This window comes from Ranitomeya imitator, chromosome 10, assembly GCF_032444005.1.
Source record: "Ranitomeya imitator isolate aRanImi1 chromosome 10, aRanImi1.pri, whole genome shotgun sequence".
NCBI lineage: Eukaryota > Metazoa > Chordata > Amphibia > Anura > Dendrobatidae > Ranitomeya > Ranitomeya imitator.
The window spans coordinates 69,945,004-69,963,887 of NC_091291.1; the positions used below are offsets into that span (position 1 = coordinate 69,945,004).

Consider the following 18,884-nt stretch of genomic DNA (forward strand, 5'->3'; position numbering starts at 1 on the left):
CTCACCCCGACCCCGAGAAGTAGAAAAACCCATCACAGTGTCAGCAACCTCCCTCTGAACCTGTTGATGCGACTGAGCCAGGGTTCATTGCTTCACAGATAGTTTTTCATCATTTGAGTCAGGCTATTCACTTGCTCAGAGAGAACATGCAGCGGATTCATGACCAAGGAAAAAAAAAGGTATAAAATCTCGTTTAAATGTTTAGGTCAGTGATAATGTCAGGAGCCCTTCTGCAGACTTACAGCAGGAGTCTGAGCACATATTACAGAAGGGCAGAGAGAGAGTAAGAGTGCTGTGGTGAGCTTACCTTCCAGAGCACAGGACCTGAAGCACGTGACCTCCAGAGGAGTGAACGGAGGCGGGGCCAGATGCCGAATAGCGGTGTTGACTGGCAAAGCTAGAGAGTAGTCTGAACGTGCCAAGGTCAAGCCAGGAGGTTGATGAAGTGCCAAAAGGGTGAGACGTAAGCATGGTCGAGACGTAGCAAAAAAGGTCGGGGAGCCGAAGATAGCGGTGCAGTACAAACAGGGCAGACAGCAGGGAAGTTGGAGTACAAAGCCGAACGTCAGAGCCAGAAACAGACAATAAGCACAGAGTCACAAGGCAAAGCACAGAACTACAAAACAGGCCTAGTAATACACAAGAAAGCAATCGGACTAAACAGTATGCAAGCACACCAGGGGGTCAGACACACAGCCAAGACAGATGTACAACTGACAAGGATTCCCAAAGGCAGGTTAAATATAGCCCTCCCCAAACCAAAAGGAGGTTATACAAATTAACACCGAGAGGTCAAGGAAGGAACCCTGTCCACAACCATGACAACAGGACGGCCTCTTGAGTCAATTTCTAACAGGATGACCACTTGGAACAAGTTCACACTGCAGACATGGTGGCCACAGAAACATATTCACACGATGCAGACTGGATGGCCACAGGGAGAGGTTCACAGTCCTGGCCTGAGTATTCAGCCCCAAGGGTGGCAGACTGGTACCGCCGATGTGGCTACGGGGTACAGTTACCACAAACGTGGATTCAGGATTCAGACACCAGTAGTGGTCTAGTTTCCAAAATGGTGTCACTTGTGGGGGGTTTCCACTGTTTAGGCACATCAGGGGCTCTCCAAACGAGACATGGCGTCTGATCTCAATTCCAGCCAATTTTGCATTGAAAAAGTCAAACGGCGCTCCTTCTCAGCCAAACTCTGCCGTGCGCCCAAACAGTGGTTTACCTCCACATATGGGTTATTAGCGTATTCAAGAGAAACAGCACAATAAGTTTTGTGGTTCACTTTCTCTTTTTGCACTTTTGAAAATAAAAAAATTGGTTCTGAAATAAAATGTTTGTTAAAAAAAAGTTAAATGTAAATTTTTCCTTCCACAGTGCTTCAGTTCCTGTGAAGCACGTAAAGGGTTAATAAACTTTATGAATGTGGTTTTGAGCACATTGAGGGGTGCAGTTTTTAGAATGGTGTCACTTTTGGGTATTTTCTGTCATGTGCACCCCTCAAAGTGACTTTAAATGTGAGGTGGTCCCTAAAAAAATGGTTTTATAAATTTTGTTGTAAAAATTAGAAATCAGTAGTGTAGCATCGGGTGGCTTCGTCAAACTCAATCTGACAGGTGCCCCGCCCCCTATCAATGTGTATCAAAGTGTGTAACCCCTCCCCTCCCCTGTCTGACAGCTGGTAGCCAGCTGTCCCTCCTTGGCTGACTTCCCCTTTTGATATAGTTTGATATAGTTTGATATTATCCTTACGTATTTGTTTTATATTAGATTTTGATAATCCCCTATTAGATGGACAGTTATATAATTATATCCTAGTTGTTTGGGAGCTCTGTAATATGTAATTTAGAAGCAGTGTTCTCTAATTTTCCAATGTGTCCAGATTAGATTTTTTTTTGTAATAAAACCCAATACATGGTGTTTTGAGAACCAGGAGAATTAAAGGCAAAGACAAGCTTAGTTATGTTCAGTTCTAGATGCAACAAAGAATATTCCTAACATGATCTGTCAGGTTTTTTTTTCAGATGAACACAGACACTTCCTCTTTTGTTCATATGTGCATAGGAATTTAATATTTTTCATTTTCATGCTTTTTTTATTATGATTTATTTTTTTTGTAAAATATATACTATGCTACGGGGAAAAAATACCCTATAATGACAGCTCTGGCAATGTTTATTTTCAAAGAAAGCATTTGTAATGCTCAGATAAAAATATTTACTTTTTATTACAGAATCCTTTGTAAATGTACATTACCTTGAAATATTATTCATACCCTGTGTACTTTGCCACATTTTTTTTTTTACACTTAAATGTATTTTATGTGATATACAGCAGGGCTGTGTGTAATAAAAATACGCTCCTTAATAATTAAAATGCTATCCCATTTGTTTCTACTACTTGTCAATTGTTACATTCAGTTATTTTTATTTTTTCCTTGGATTTTGCTAGTCATTACAATTATTTTGCAGTGGCAGCATAATTTTTCAGCGTGTCCTGGGGCTGTGTTAGCTGTGATAACCACCACATTTTTTTTTCAGTGTGCATGAGAAAGATTTTAACAAGTAAGTAGAACTTTTTCTTAACTATATATTAAATGTAAACACCTGGCCTATTTATAATACTCTTTTTTTTTCTTTTTTTTTTAACCATAAAATTTTTATTTTATTAAACATTTTAAAACAAAACAGGGTCTTACAAGCATTTAGTTTCTGTATAGAATGCATGAACAGTAAACGATATAAACAATATAGACGATATAAGGCCATCAATGACCTTAATTCTACAAAGACGTAAATGACAAAGACAAGACAATAAGGGGTAGAGGGAAGGGAGGAAAGAGAGAGGGGAAAAAAAAAAAAAAAAAAGGGAAAAACCTCAGTTAAATCGATTAATCAAATCCGTACTCAGTCGCACTACAGGTCGGATCCCGCTGCATAATAATCCCACAGGGACCATATAGCCTGGAAGCGCACCACCGAGTCATTTAGTAAGGCTGTAAGGTGTTCCATCCTTCTGACATCCATGATCCATCCAAGGAGGATCTGAAGCGAAGGGGGACTCGGCTGTCTCCAAAGACGCGCAATCAGGCATCTGGCCGCCGTAAGGATATGTTGCAATAATCTATTGGAAAGTTTGCCCATACCCGGCACCCCGTGACCCAGGAGAAGCACTAGCGGGTTTAGTTCTATGTCTGCATGCAATATCTTATCTATGAGGGACTTAACCTGACCCCAAAAGGGCACAATTTTTGGGCATGACCAAAATATGTGGACAAGAGACCCAGTGCTTCCCCCACATCTCCAACAGGAGGGAGGGATAGAGGGATTCAGTCCATGCAGAAACTCTGGAGTGTGATACCAGTGCATTAGTATCTTATAGATATTTTCTCTATAGAGAGTACACACTGATGATTTTGCGGCATTCCTCCAAATGACAGACCACTCTCGGGGAGAAATACGCCGCTCCAAGGCGGCCTCCCACTTGCGCATATATAGAAAAGATTCACCAGACCCATCCTGTGGATCCGATAAAATGTTGTAAATTTCTGAAATCAGACCCCTGGTGTTCACACCTCTCCTGCAAATTTTCTCGAAATCCGTGGGGATCGAAGCTCCTGCTTTACCATATAGGGAGTTAGCAAAATCTCTAATTTGTAGGTATTGAAAGAATTCCCTGTTGGAAATCGAGAAATGTTGCTTAAGATAATCAAAGGAGTGAATCTCCATGGTCTCCCCGTCTATAATGTCCGCAAATCTAAATAGGCCTGCTTTAAGCCAAGGGTGAACCATAGGAGATTCTAAACTGCCTGGGAGCTGTGGATGATAGATGAAGGACACCAGGGGGGAGCAAGGTGACATGAGGGCGAATCTCCGTGTGCAGGTGTTCCAAATGTCACGAGTGGACTGCATGGGGCCTAGAAGGGGTGGAAAGGACTTACATTGTGCTGGCGACCATAAAAGAGAGTTAGGGTGTATTGGGGCAAGCCATAATTTCTCTATTTCATTCCACCTGCTGTAGGCCCATAGGGACGTCCAGCAGGGGATTCTCCTCAGGTGTGTAGCCCAGTAGTATTTAAGAATATTTGGCACAGAAAGCCCTCCCCTGGTCTTATGAGCTGTGAGAACCTCCTTAGCCACTCTATGGCGCTTTTGTTGCCATATGAACCTAATAATAGCCGCCTGAAGGGACTTCAGTTCCGAGACCGGAACTCCAACTGGGAGGGTCTCAAAGGCGTAGATCAATCTGGGTAAAAGACTCATTTTTACCGCCGCTATCCGACCCATCCACGAGAGAGGAAGTGATTGCCATTTAGTTAGGCGGGCTTTTGATTCTTTAAAGAGGGAGGGGAAATTTAGTTTGTAGAGGGTCTCGTATGAGGACGTAATATTCACCCCCAAATATTTCACAGCATCCTGTTTCCACCTGAATTTAAAATTCAGGCGTAGATGTTCCCATACCTCAGGGAGGATGTTCAGCGGCATAGCCTCCGTTTTGCTGGAATTGATTTTATATCCAGATAGGTCCCCGTATCTCCTCAAAGCCCTCATGAGGTTCGGAAGGGACACGTGGAGATTAGTAAGCGTCAATAGAACATCATCCGCAAATAGTGCGATCTTAAAAGATTTACTCCCAACCATCACCCCAGAGATATTGGGGTCCCGTCGTATGGACGCTGCCAGGGGCTCTATGCAAAGGGCAAACAGAAGAGGCGACAAAGGGCACCCCTGCCTGGTGCCATTCGATATAGTGAATGGTTTAGATGTACAGAGAGGAAGTTTTATGGCCGCTGTAGGGTGGTTATATAGGGATCTCAGCGCGGACAAAAATCCCCCAGAAATGCCAAAGACCTGCATCGTACTAAAAAGGAATGGCCAGGAGAGGCGATCGAAAGCCTTCTCGGCGTCGAGGCTCAGTACTAATGTTTGCAATTTCTTTCGGTTCGAGATGTCCACCAAGTCGACAACCCTCCTAGTGTTATCACCCCCCTGACGGCATGGAATAAAGCCCACTTGGTCTTTATGAATAATCGAGGGTAGCCATTTATTAAGTCTGGAGGCCAGCAGCTTGGTGAACACCTTCAAATCCGAATTCAAAAGGGCTATTGGCCTATAGTTTGCACAGTCCAAGGGGTCCCTAGGCGGCTTTGGAAGGAGGATGAGGTGGGAATGTAGCATTGTGGATGGGATTGGGTCGCCTTGCAAGAAGGAGTTAAATACCGAGGTCATGTGAGGAAGAAGTGTTTTGGCGAATGTCTTATAGTAAAAATACGTCAGACCATCAGGGCCAGGTGATTTTCCCATGGGTAGGGACTCCAAAACCTCCTCTACCTCTTCGGGGGATACAACGCTATTTAAAGATTCAATCGCCTCACTAGGTAGTGAGGGGAGATCTAAGGTAGCAAGATAGTCTCCAATAGCCCCTGAACCCTGGGAACCATCAGCCGATGGGGGACCGAGATTGTACAGTTTTTTGTAGAAATTATAAAAAATGTCAGCTATGGCATCAGGGTGATAGTGCGTCACCCCTGCAGCGTCCCGTAAGGCCTGAGGACATGAAGCCGCGGAGCGTTCCTTCAGCTGGCGTGCCAGGAGGGTATGTGCCTTATTGCCCCTTTCATAGAATTTCTGTCTAGAGAAAGTTAGCAGCTTCTCCGCCCCCGCCACCGCCAGATCTTTTAATTTTTCCCTTAGTCTGACCACCGCTTTCAAAGCGGCCAGAGAGGGAGATTCAGCGAGTTTCCTCTCATGAAGCTTTAATTGAGAAGTCAAATGTGCCCTCTGGACCCCTGCGGATCTCTTGGCCCTGGCGCCCTCCCTAATGCAATGGCCCCTCATCACCGCCTTATGTGCTTCCCACAGAACTCCCAGGGAGGAGACCGAGCCCGTATTGTGCTGGAAGAATTCCTCCAGTTGCTTATGCAGTGAGGCCCTAACTTCCGGGTCCTTGAGTAGAGATTCATTTAAGCGCCAGTGGCCAAATCTAGGTCGTGAGTGGGTTCCCTCAAGTTCCATGATCACAGGAGCATGATCTGACCAAGTAATGGAGCCCAGTTCCCCCCCCCCCAGCCTCTTAAGAATAGCAGAGTTTACAAAGAAGTAATCGATCCTGGTATGGGTCCGGTGTGGGTGCGAAAAGAAGGTGAAGGCCCTCTCTCCAGGGTGTGCCACCCTCCATGCGTCAAAGAGAGCCTCAGATCTTATAATCCTCCGGAAGCCCAAAGACAGCTTCTTTACAGAGTCAGAGGGCGGCAACCCCCCGAGAGAGAGCCTGTCAAATGTTTAAGAGAATGGAAGATTGAAATCCCCACCCACTATCGTTGCCGCGCGGGGAAGCCCCCCCACTAGTGAGAAAACCCCCCTCAAAAAGCGAATCTGTCCCTCATTCGGGGCATAAATGTTAGCGAGAATATGAGGAGAGCCCCCCACCTGTGCCTCTAGGATCACGTAATGTCCCTTAGGGTCAGAGTGATTTCCAGTGACTTGTATGGGGCAGTTTTTTGCAATCAGGATTGCAACCCCCCCTTTTTTAGAATTCGTGCTTGCTAGGTATTGTTGGGGAAATAAGTGGGCGGCAAACTTAAATGAGCCTGTAGAGTCAAAGTGGGTCTCTTGGATAAAGGCCACATCTGCCCTAGTGGAGCGCAGCTCCTGTAACAGCAATTTCCTCTTGCGGGGAGAATTAAGACCCCGCACGTTAATAGATACAATACGTGTCATCTTAGTTGTATTGAGTGGAATGTAGTGCAGGTGTCGGGACCGTTACCTTTGAAGGTGTAGGTTAACATAGAGGTTATCTCAGCGCGGCTGGTCCACCAGATGAAGGCTGTCAAGGATCGAACCGAGGGTGAAAACGAAATTTGGATGGTTGGGTAGGATAAAAACAGCAGGGAAAAGGGAAGACATAGACACTCAGTTAGTAAATTACATATCCAAAAAGTGAAAAAACATAGAAGAACAATTGAGAACAATACCCGGGGTTTAATCCGGAGAGGGATCCCCTGAGGAAACCCACTCTTGGCTCGGAGGGCCAGAGTGGTAGAAATAGTAGGTCTTAATATCAATCCCAAGGAAGCCCTAGGATAGGTGGAAGTCTCCGAATCCGAGAGAGCCAGTCCATCACCAGCCAGCCGCCCCTCCAACGTGAAGAAAGGGGCAACTGAGAAGCAACCGACGTGGCCCTGGTGGAGCCCCCGCCACCCGCCTTCCCGGGTGACCTGCTTCAATTGTTTCAGTAAATGATGCGGCTCCAGACACACAGGGGTAGCACTGTATCCATCCCTCGGCGGGGTTTGGATGTCCCATTTCCAGCGTCGCAGGCCAAAAAGCAGAGGGGCCAATCAGAAAGGGGGACTTAGGGAAAAAGAGAGTACGCGGCCCGTTCTAAACAAGCCTAAACTAAGAGTCAAGTCAACGGGCACGGGGGGAAGACGGGGCGCAGCCACCCCTCCCCCCACCTCCCCCACACGCCCCGCGCCTTCCTCTCCCCATCTTGGTCCACACCGGCGGAGGGGGAGCCCCAGGGACATGCAGGACCCATGGCGGAATGTCAATCGCTGGGATCTCTAGGGTTGTACAGAAGGATGTCACATCAGCAGGGGTGCGCAGAGACGCAGACTTTCCATCCTTCCTGGCTGTCAGGGCAAATGGGAACCCCCATCTATATTTAATTTGGTGTTCCTGGAGTATTAACAACAGAGGCCTGAGGTGTCTCCGCTTCTGCAGGGTAATACGGGAGAGATCTGGAAAGAGCTGAACCTCTGTTCCCCGAAATGAGGGGATCTGGTTCCGGGTCCTGGCTTTGGACATGATCAATTCTTTATAAGTAAAGTCGTGAACACAGCATATAATATCTCGGGGTTGAGTAGACATGTTCTTAGGCTGTAGCGCCCTATGTGCTCTGTCCAACTTAGTTATATTGGTTGAAGGTGCACCCAGAATGTTATTAAAGATGTCCTGCAGGATCAGATCAGGAGATTCAGAGTCCTCTACCTCAGGCACTCCTCTCACACGAATGTTGCATCTGCGTCCTCTATTGTCCAAATCCTCTACGTGGGACTGCATTTCCTCCATCACTTTTTGTTGTGAGGACACTAGCTGGTGAATTTCTGTCATGTGTTTTCTTGTGGAGTCATGTTCCTCTTCCAGGGCTTCTATCCTCCCATTTAAGTGTTGTAAATCTTGTCTTACATTGGCTATTTCTGCCCTGCATATGTCTTTGACCTCACTGATAAGGATCTTAAAGTCCTCTTTAGATGGTAGGGATGCCAGAATAGACTGCCAGTCTTGGGAGGGAGGGGGAGGCCCCCTGAAGCTGCCAACAGGCTGTGAGTTAGGAGGATAGTTAACTGAAGAATGTGGATGATGAGAGGAGTAGTGTCCCTCATGGGGTTGGATATAGGCAGTGTCCTGTGTAATATTCCGTCCATGGGCCTCCTGATGTGAAGAGGAGCTGTTTGTTTGTGTGAGCTGATAAGACGGGTGTAGGAAGGGGGCCCCACATCCCCCCTCCCCCTCACCTCGTGGCTGCTGTCAGCAGCGGTGCTGGTCTGGTCTCCATGAAGTTCAGCTCCTTCTGTGCACGGCTCTTCCCCCGATGTAGAGGGGGAGATCTCCTCCTCCTCCCCGCAGCCATCTGCCTCCTGAATGCTGTCCTGATGCAGAGTGTCACGCCGGGAAACCCCCTCCTCACCGACCTGCCTCTGTAAAGATGGTGCCTGAGTATCTCCCTGGACCTGTTCAAGGCCCAGGAAGGTGTCCAGAGCTGTCCGCTGCGCTGGCTGGTCCACCGCTGGTTGCTGTGTGTTTCTAGGTTTCCTGGGCCCCATGCTGACTGTGGAACCCGGTGATGCAGGGTGATATTATGCTATTTATAGCTGGAAGATGGCAGGAGCTCCCTCACCACACGTCTGCTCAGCTCGGCATCCGGACACGCCCCTTTATACTCTTTATATACTCTATATATGTGCATCGGTACGCATGTGTAAGAATAAATTTAAATCTTAGCCAGAAATCTAAAAATCGAGTGTTTTTTTTATAATCACTAGTATTCATATTAAATGCCTATTTAGCTTTATGAGTAAGAGACAGCCTACAAATAGAACCCTTTTCCCTAGTAGTTTTATATTCTTTGTCTGATATATTTCTACACAAAGCTTCAAACCTATTTTGTGCTTTATAATGTATCACAGTAGTTTCATATGAAGTTACATCTTAGGCTCTGTTCAGACTATTGTCATATCTGTAGCTTAAAATAGAGCCAAATAGCTACTTTCAAATCCGGACATACACCAATGATTTTCCTCACAAATGGATCCAATATACACTATATCTCCTTCCTCTGTGTATATATGTTAAAAATCGTTATTGCGCAAAAATATCTAATCAAGACTTAACCAGGTGCGTTATTCTTAAAAGAAAAATGTCATGATTTTCTGAAGAAAGTATAGTGGTTTATTGACTAGTCCACAGAAAAACCAAATTGCAGAAAACATAAAAGGTAGATGAAACAATTACAAACAGAGTGTCCATGTGTAGATATCAGCGCTTTTCTTGTTACTCATCTTTAAAAGGTAGAATGGTAGAAGTCATCTGTCTGTGTGAAGTCTGAAGTCATCATAGCATGGAGTAGCTAACAGCTGTTGTTCCTCGTGTCTTGTCCCATGTCCATGGAGAATGATGGTGAAGGAAGGGAGGTGACCGTCCCACGTGACAAAAAGCCCCCACGTGACAAAAAGCCCCCCACCCTCCTTAGAGACGTTATTTATATGGTTTCTACAGATCACATGTCTTCTGTATATGGAGTTAACTTATACTCTGAGCTACATACACAGAAATAGCTTTTGATAGTGTCAGCAAGAAGCAATGTGCTCAGTACAGAATAAAAATAAGAATAATTAATATTTAACAATTCCCCCTTTTGAGGGTGACAGACATTGATTGGAACCCTCAAATTAAAATATTAATAAAATCTACTTTCTTCTTTGGCAAAATGATGTAATAAATAATATTATTAATAATAATATCGTTATATGTTCTCAATAATATAATGATATGTAAATTCATGTTATGGTAAGCCGTGACTAATATTCATATAAAATATATATTATACTTCCCTATATCTACTTGAAGCATCTCAGGTCTGATCATCATCTGATGTCATCTGGTCTTCATCTTGGTTCTTCTTCTTGGTTCTTTCAAACAATCTTTAATATGTCTTTTGTAATAGATGATAGCATGTAGATATGTAGAGACCGTGTGTCATGTGTCAATCAAAGTCCATAAATTCAAATGTTGATAAGAAAACAAAGTTCATAGATGAAATGAAGCTTTAATATCTGTGCAGTGTCACCTTTAGAAACCTGGACTTACATTGGCTCGCCTTGGAAATCATCTGGAATCCTCATATCGTCCGCACTGGTCTTGGAACAGGTGTGACGTCTTTGGTCAGCACAGCAAGGGTTACATTGACTCTTCCTTGCCAAACATAGCACCATAACCAGTCCTTAGTGCACAGGACACATGTCAGGGTTGTAGCGTCCTGACAATTACCTGAGTGTTCACCAGCTTTCATGGAAGTCTTATAGGTGATAGGAAACCACTGGAACGTAATAACACTGTTCATCTTTGATACTGTACTCAGTTGTCAGTGATGGATGCTGTAGTTGTGAATGGTGACATGAATTGTATTTGACACAGTCTATTATTACTCAGAAATCATAGCATTGTTACCTTGTGGAACTTCTGGATAACGGCTTTCCTTCTTGTAACTTTTAAGAATCAATTGAATTTAGAAAAATATAAAATCTTTATTAACGTCTTTAGTATCTTGATTGAAGTCTTCATTCCCTATTCTATACCAAATCTGGTAATTTCCCTAACTTATAATATCACAGCGTACCATAGCAATCAATAATATCCATATAATTATTAAATGATATTAAAATGGAATTTATATTTGGAAAATAAAATAATAATAATAATAATAAATGATAGTATATTATTAACCATATTCTTCATGTGATTGGACATTTTTATGTCATAGGTGTAATTTCTTTTTGAACCCATAGATGTCAGTATGTCTTTTATGTAACAAGTGCTGATATTTAGTATTAAAACTTTATTAATTTATGTTCAGTAGACCAATAATATGTAAGTATGTATAGCCATGAACCAAAATAAGAATATATATATGAATAAATGAATGAATGAGTGAAAGAATTGTTGTATTTAACTCAGAATTGAAATTTTCTTATATAATGAAACCATATGATCACTATATTTGATAAAGCAATATGCTTGTAGACATTACTCTATTAAATATTGATTTTTCCTTGATGAAAAATAAGAATGAAAAATAAAAATTGAAAGAAAAGTGGAAAAAAATGAAAAATAAAAATGAGAATAAAAAATAAAAATAAAAATAAGGCCTTTATATGTTGATGACAAATGCTGAGATTGTTTCAGTAACACACTCCCTTAATACTTCCTCATGTAGATGTTGTCATAACCTTGGATCACCAAAATATTGAAATTATGCAGCTTTGCATATAATACCCTTCATTAGAGGAAAAAATGACTTTTATAATATTTATTGTTATTGTACCCAATAATACCTTATTAATATTTCTTCTTTATTAAAATGTGTGAAGAAGAGGTATTGATGAAATGTGATGATGTGATCAGGATCAAAAACACATTTCCCCCTTAATATCAAAAAATATTATTTTATGAAAAAATTAATTTGTAAAAACCCAAGTGAAAAATCATTATTTTTATAACTGTCATATCAACTTGTGCCATATATTTGTTTGAAGATGTGTACTCATCTATGTAACTATAAAAAAAAAACACTGAATATCATAAAATTATAATTTGGAAAAATTATTCTAAATGTAGGTTTTCTAGAAAAATCATATTGATGTATTATTGTACTTATTAAATAATAATCACCAAAGAAATATATGTTGCATAATAATATTTAAATATATCTTAATATTCTAATAATTTAACTGAATCTTATTATTTATTAAACACAAAGTTGTTGTTTTTTTTGTTTTTTTTTTCAAACATACCATAAATCATGAGGCCTCAGTCAAACTGTGCATACACATTCCACATTCCACATACCACGCTCTGGTCACTCTTACATTACACACTTAGCATTAGGTTCACTCTTAGCAGCTGCCCATATTCTCTGTTACCTGTCACTCAAACTGTGACTCACATAGACGTTCACAATACATTTCACATACAAAGAATAAAAAACATGTATATTAACCCAAAATATTGTATCCTAATTATCAATCAATGCGCATTGTAATCTATTAAATTTAGTATTCTAATATTCCTTTGAATATTCCCCAAATATTATTTAACAGTATCAGTATGTTTTAAACTATAGAAAGGACTGGACTCATTTACAAGAAACTTGAGTTGAATGTTCTAACGCTATTTCGGTACAAGCCTGTAACTAAGACCCTTTGAATGTAAGGCTGAGGAAAATTCCTAAAATTAAAAAACAAGGCTATATGATATTCCTTAACTCACAGCTGTCACGTCATGCACCATGCAGTGGAAGGAAAAAAAAACACGTTTTAGATTATTACAGAAAGAAAATTTACATGTAGTACACACATTTTTAGGTTGTTAGATATATTATTTATTTTGTTAGTGTTAAATATATATATAAAAATCATGCAGTTAATATAACTTCCTGTGTGAATAAGACATAAATTCATGAAACAGGTATTTTTTGTTCAATCCTCGCTTTGAAAGTAAAATTCTAAGGGAAATGAAAGATAAAGGTTAATTTCATATTTATTTCAAAACAAAATAATTTAAATATCTTATACATATGTATATATTTAATAAATGTATTTAATTGTAATTCTAAATATTTTTTACTGGAGTAAATTTTAATTATTTCACTATATATATAAAAATACAGTTAATATAATCTCTATTTATACAAATATGCTACAGTATTTACTGTATACTATATTAATATATATAACTGCAGAATTATATTGAATAAAATAATTACATATTAATAAATAATACATTGTATAACTCATCATATAATATAATTACATATTTAGCCAATTCCTATCCCAAAATATAACTCTCTGTCGATTATCTGAAATGCTGTATTTAGTAAGGTCAGTTTTAACCCTATGGACTCTTTGAAGAGCTGCTGTGATAATGGAGTGTTCAGCTGAGCTCCCCCTGGGATACTCACCTGCTTCCGTCTGTCAGTCTCCGCCATCTTTAGAGACAGATCTGATCCTTCAGATTTTAAATCTTTCAGAGAAATTTCTTTAATAGACTCCTGAATCTTTTCATACGGTTTGTAACAAATATGTAATTTTCTTCGTACTTCATAGATTTGATTTTGGATCAGATTTGAAGATTTTGATTTTGGCTTTTGATAAGATTGAATTCTGACTGGTTTCAAAAACTTAGTAAAATGTGTTTTCCTTTCAAGATTCTCGTGTTTTCTAGAAAAATCAAGGGATTGGGCGCATTCGTATAAAGAATTTTTCTGTGTAGCAATTATACGAGATACAGGATTTAAGAATTTAAATTTGTTTACAAAACAATTTATCATGGATTGTTGATTCAAATTCGTACAGACCAATTTATAAGTCCTTTCAAAAATGGACATGAATGTAAAAGTACATTCTTTCTGGCCAATCTTCAATTTTAGAAGAATATCAAGATCTGGATAATTTTCTTTTAATCCACAGAAAATCAAAATTCTTAATCTTTCTACATCAGTCATATTTTCATACTCCTCCTTCTGCATTTCTAATGAAAATCTTCTCATAAAATGTCCCGGAATCCAAATTTTAAACAAATTATTTTTCTCCTGATTAGTCAAATCAAACTTATCAGCAAAACTTTCAAATATCTCTGAATTTCTGCACACATGGATTTTGTCATCATATGCAGGAATGATTTTGCATAATTTTAGCAGGATTTTCCTAGATTTAGGTTGGAGTTGGGCCTCTGAGTCGTCTATTTTTAAGGGCAATGGTACATCTGTCCCTCGTAGATCATCTTTGTCAATTGTCATGTCTCCTTCACTTCCTCCATCTTGTTTTTCATCTTGTGTCACAAAGTCAATGTCACTTTGGGTGGTCATCGTCATTACAGATACGTGCGTCACATCTTTCTCACTCTTCTCATTACAGTCAATCTTGGGAACATCATTAGTTTCCTTAGAAATTCTTTCTACACTGTCTTTTTTGGACTTCTCTGTCACAAACTCGTTAAATACATAAACCATATGTAAGATATTTTTAAGTTGCTCTTTTTCTTTTTTCTTAGACATTAGCTTAGAATCTAAATTCAAATTCGAATTCGCTATTCTGCATTCTGCAAATAAATTAGACCAAAATATTTCTAAGCTAGATCCGTACAAACTTACAAATTCTATCTGACTTGATTTAGCATATGAATTTATCAAATCCATTTGTCTTACCTTGAAATCTCAGCTTGTAATCCCTTTGCTTTTACAACGCTGGGCTCCGGACTTCAGCACGGCTATTTTTAGCACATCTATCTTCAGCACTACCAGTGCTTGCTGTCAATCCGTTTGACACCTTTTAAAGTCTTCGTAATTCGTAGGTTCTTGTATGAGTTCTTTGTGACTTGAAGTTTTGAAGTGGAATTCCTGAATACTTGCACAATCTAGCAGAACTCTTCTGTCTTCCCCCGTGTGCAAGAAGAAGGAAATTCACGCAAAAATAGCACAAAAAATCAAAACTGGCTGGCTAGGCCAAATGTTAAAAAATCGTTATTGCGCAAAAATATCTAATCAAGACTTAACCAGGTGCATTATTCTTAAAAGAAAAATGTCATGATTTTCTGAAGAAAGTATAGTGGTTTATTGACTAGTCCACAGAAAAACCAAATTGCAGAAAACATAAAAGGTAGATGAAACAATTACAAACAGAGTGTCCATGTGTAGATATCAGCGCTTTTCTTGTTACTCATCTTTAAAAGGTAGAATGGTAGAAGTCATCTGTCTGTGTGAAGTCTGAAGTCATCATAGCATGGAGTAGCTAACAGCTGTTGTTCCTCGTGTCTTGTCCCATGTCCATGGAGAATGATGGTGAAGGAAGGGAGGTGACCGTCCCACGTGACAAAAAGCCCCCACGTAACAAAAAGCCCCCCACCCTCCTTAGAGACGTTATTTATATGGTTTCTACAGATCACATGTCTTCTGTATATGGAGTTAACTTATACCCTGAGCTACATACACAGAAATAGCTTTTGATAGTGTCAGCAAGAAGCAATGTGCTCAGTACAGAATAAAAATAAGAATAATTAATATTTAACAATATATATATATATACATATATATATATATATATATATATATATATATATATATATAGTTTGTAACATTCTGGTTCAAATACAGACGGCAGGCATCTTATTTACACTGCACTTTATAAAATCTTTCGTTTGAAAGGTTATTCTGTATTTCTAAAGCTCAACTCTGGCGATAAGCGAGTAATTCTAAAAGCACAGTCAAACATATGTATCACAGTTTATTTTTCTGCGTTATGGTTTAAAGTTATAATCATTTAAATAATAATTTTCTCATTAGATATGTGACTTGCACTATTTATTTGCTTAGGCTAGATCATTTACAGTTTACCAATACATTTTATCACAAAAATGACCTTATCTGGGTACCTAGAAATAACCTAGCAGCATTAGTAATCCCCTTTCTTTTTGCATTATCAAGAATCCTTGGGTTAAGATAACGTAAGTTTATATGCATAAAGCATTTAATATAGTGCACCAAACATGATATGGTTTTTGATTTCTCTGAACTGCCGCAAACAAAACATATAAGGTTAAAAATATGAATATTATTGAATATAATGTTTTACTTATGTTACAGTATTTTATTTTCCTGGTGTTACTTTTGTTCATGTATTACTGGCGGCTTCTTCAGTTGTGATTTTTACCTTTTCTATATAAATATGGGTAAATGAATTGTCCATTACAGAACCATTTTGAATCCATGCTTTGTTGGCCTTAAACATTTTGTATAACAGATGTGTTTCTCCTGATTTTTCTTGGTTAAGGTCAAACCATTGACCGATTTGACCAAGAAGGGTGCTGATGTGGTCAATTGGTCTTCTGCTGCTGTGGTAGCTTTTCAAGAGTTGAAGTGTCGTTTTTCTTCTGCCCCTGTGTTGTGTCAACCAGATGTTTCGCTTCCATTCCAGGTCGAGGTTGATGCTTCTGAGATTGGAGCAGGGGCTGTTTTGTCGCAGAGAAGTTCTGATTGCTCGGTGATGAAACCATGCGCCTTCTTTTCCAGGAAGTTTTCGCCTGCTGAGCGAAATTATGATGTTGGCAATCGAGAGTTGCTGGCCATGAAGTGGGCATTCGAGGAGTGGCGTCATTGGCTTGAAGGAGCTAAGCATCGCGTGGTGGTCTTGACTGATCATAAGAACTTGACTTATCTCGAGTCTGCCAAGCGGTTGAATCCTAGACAGGCTCGTTGGTCGCTGTTTTTTGCCCGTTTTGACTTTGTGATTTCGTACCTTCCGGGCTCTAAAAATGTGAAGGCGGATGCTCTGTCTAGGAGTTTTGTGCCCGACTCTCCGGGTTTATCTGAGCCGGCGGGTATTCTCAAAGAGGGAGTAATTGTGTCTGCCATCTCCCCTGATTTGCGGTGGGTGCTGCAAAAATTTCAGGCTAATAAACCTGATCGTTGCCCAGCGGAGAAACTGTTTGTCCCTGATAGGTGGACGAATAAAGTTATCTCTGAGGTTCATTGTTCGGTGTTGGCTGGTCATCCTGGAATCTTTGGTACCAGAGAGTTAGTGGCTAGATCCTTTTGGTGGCCATCTCTGTCACGGGATGTGCGTTCTTTTGTGCAGTCCTGTGGGATTTGTGCTCGGGCTAAGCCCTGCTGTTCTCGTGCCAGTGGGTTGCTTTTGCCCTTGCCGGTCCCGAAGAGGCCTTGGACACATATCTCTATGGATTTTATTTCAGATCTTCCCGTCTCTCAAAAGATGTCAGTCATTTGGGTGGTCTCTGATCGCTTCTCTAAGATGGTCCATTTGGTACCCTTGTCTAAATTACCTTCCTCCTCTGATTTGGTGCCATTGTTCTTCCAGCATGTGGTTCGTTTGCATGGCATTCCAGAGAATATCGTTTCTGACAGAGGTTCCCAGTTTGTTTTGAGGTTTTGGCAAGCCTTTTGTGCTAGGATGGGCATTGACTTGTCTTTTTCCTCGGCTTTCCATCCTCAGACTAATGGCCAGACCGAACGAACCAATCAGACCTTGGAAACATATCTGAGATGCTTTGTTTCTGCTGATCAGGATGACTAGGTGTCCTTTTTGCCTTTGGCTGAGTTCTCCCTTAATAATCGGGCCAGCTCGGCTACCTTGGTTTCGCCGTTCTTCTGCAACTCTGGGTTCCATCCTCGTTTCTCTTCAGGGCAGGTTGAGTCTTCGGACTGTCCTGGTGTGGATACTGTGGTGGATAGGTTGCAGCAGATTTGGACTCATGTAGTGGACAATTTGACCTTGTCCCAGGAGAAGGCTCAACGTTTCGCTAATCGCAGACGCTGTGTGGGTCCCCGACTTCGTGTTGGGGATTTGGTTTGGTTATCTTCTCGTCATATTCCTATGAAGGTTTCCTCTCCTAAGTTTAAACCTCGTTTCTTTGGTCCGTATAGGATTTCTGAGGTTCTTAATCCTGTGTCTTTTCGTCTGACCCTTCCAGATTCTTTTTCCATGCATAACGTATTCCATAGGTCATTGTTGCGGAGATACGTGGCACCTATGGTTCCATCTGTTGATCCTCCTGCCCCGGTTTTGGTGGAGGGGGAGTTGGAGTATATTGTGGAGAAGATTTTGGATTCTCGTGTTTCAAGACGGAAACTCCAGTATCTGGTTAAGTGGAAGGGTTATGCTCAGGAAGATAATTCCTGGGTCTTTGCCTCTGATGTCCATGCTCCCGATCTTGTTCGTGCATTTTTCTTGCGTCCAAATTTCGGCAAAAAAACGACACATGCATCGCAAAACGCAGCGTTTTTGCGTGCGTTTTGGTGCGTTTTTGCATGCGTTGTGCGTTGCGTCGCCGACACAGCGGCGCACAACGCTAATGTGAACGTAGCCTAAGCTTGTCTTTGCCTTTAATTCTTCTGGTTCTCAAAACACCATGCATTGGGTTTTATTACAAAAAAATCTAATCTGGACACATTGGAATATTAGAGAACACTGCTTCTAAATTACATATTACAGAGCTCCCAAACAACTAGGATATAATTATATAACTGTCCATCTAATAGGGGATTATCAAAATCTAATATAAAACAAATACGTGAGGAAAATATCAAACTATATCAAACTATATCAAAAGGGGAAGTCAGCCAAGGAGGGACAGCTGGCTACCAGCTGTCAGACAGGGGAGGGGAGGGGTTACACACTTTGATACACGTTGATAGGGGGCGGGGCACCTGTCATATTGAGTTTGACGAAACCACCCGATGCTACACTACTGAAATCACTGGTCAACTTTTAACCCTTATAATTCCCTAACAAAAAAATGTTGTTTCCAAAATTGTGCTGATGTAAAGTAGAGATGTGGGAAATGTTATTTATTTACTATTTTGTGTTCCATATCTCTCTGATTTAAGGGCATAAAAATTCAAAGTTGAAAATTGCTAAATTTTAAAAATTTTCTCCATATTTCCAACATGCCATCCCATCTGGATTGCACTTACTGAGACCATCAATTGTGTTATAATAGGACAATGAGCCCAAACATCTCCAGGCCAAGTAAGTGGTATTGAGGTTGGAGAAAGTTGGAGTGCAGTGTCAGATGACCTGACTTCCA

The 18,884-nt window shown here is 40.7% G+C and overlaps 1 long non-coding RNA gene across 1 annotated transcript in view; it reads left to right on the top strand.

The window, feature by feature from the left end:
* Window positions 1-18,884, top strand: part of LOC138651856 (uncharacterized) — a 99,388-nt gene that overhangs the window by 65,918 nt on the left and 14,586 nt on the right. The gene's annotated exons all lie outside the window — the stretch shown is intronic.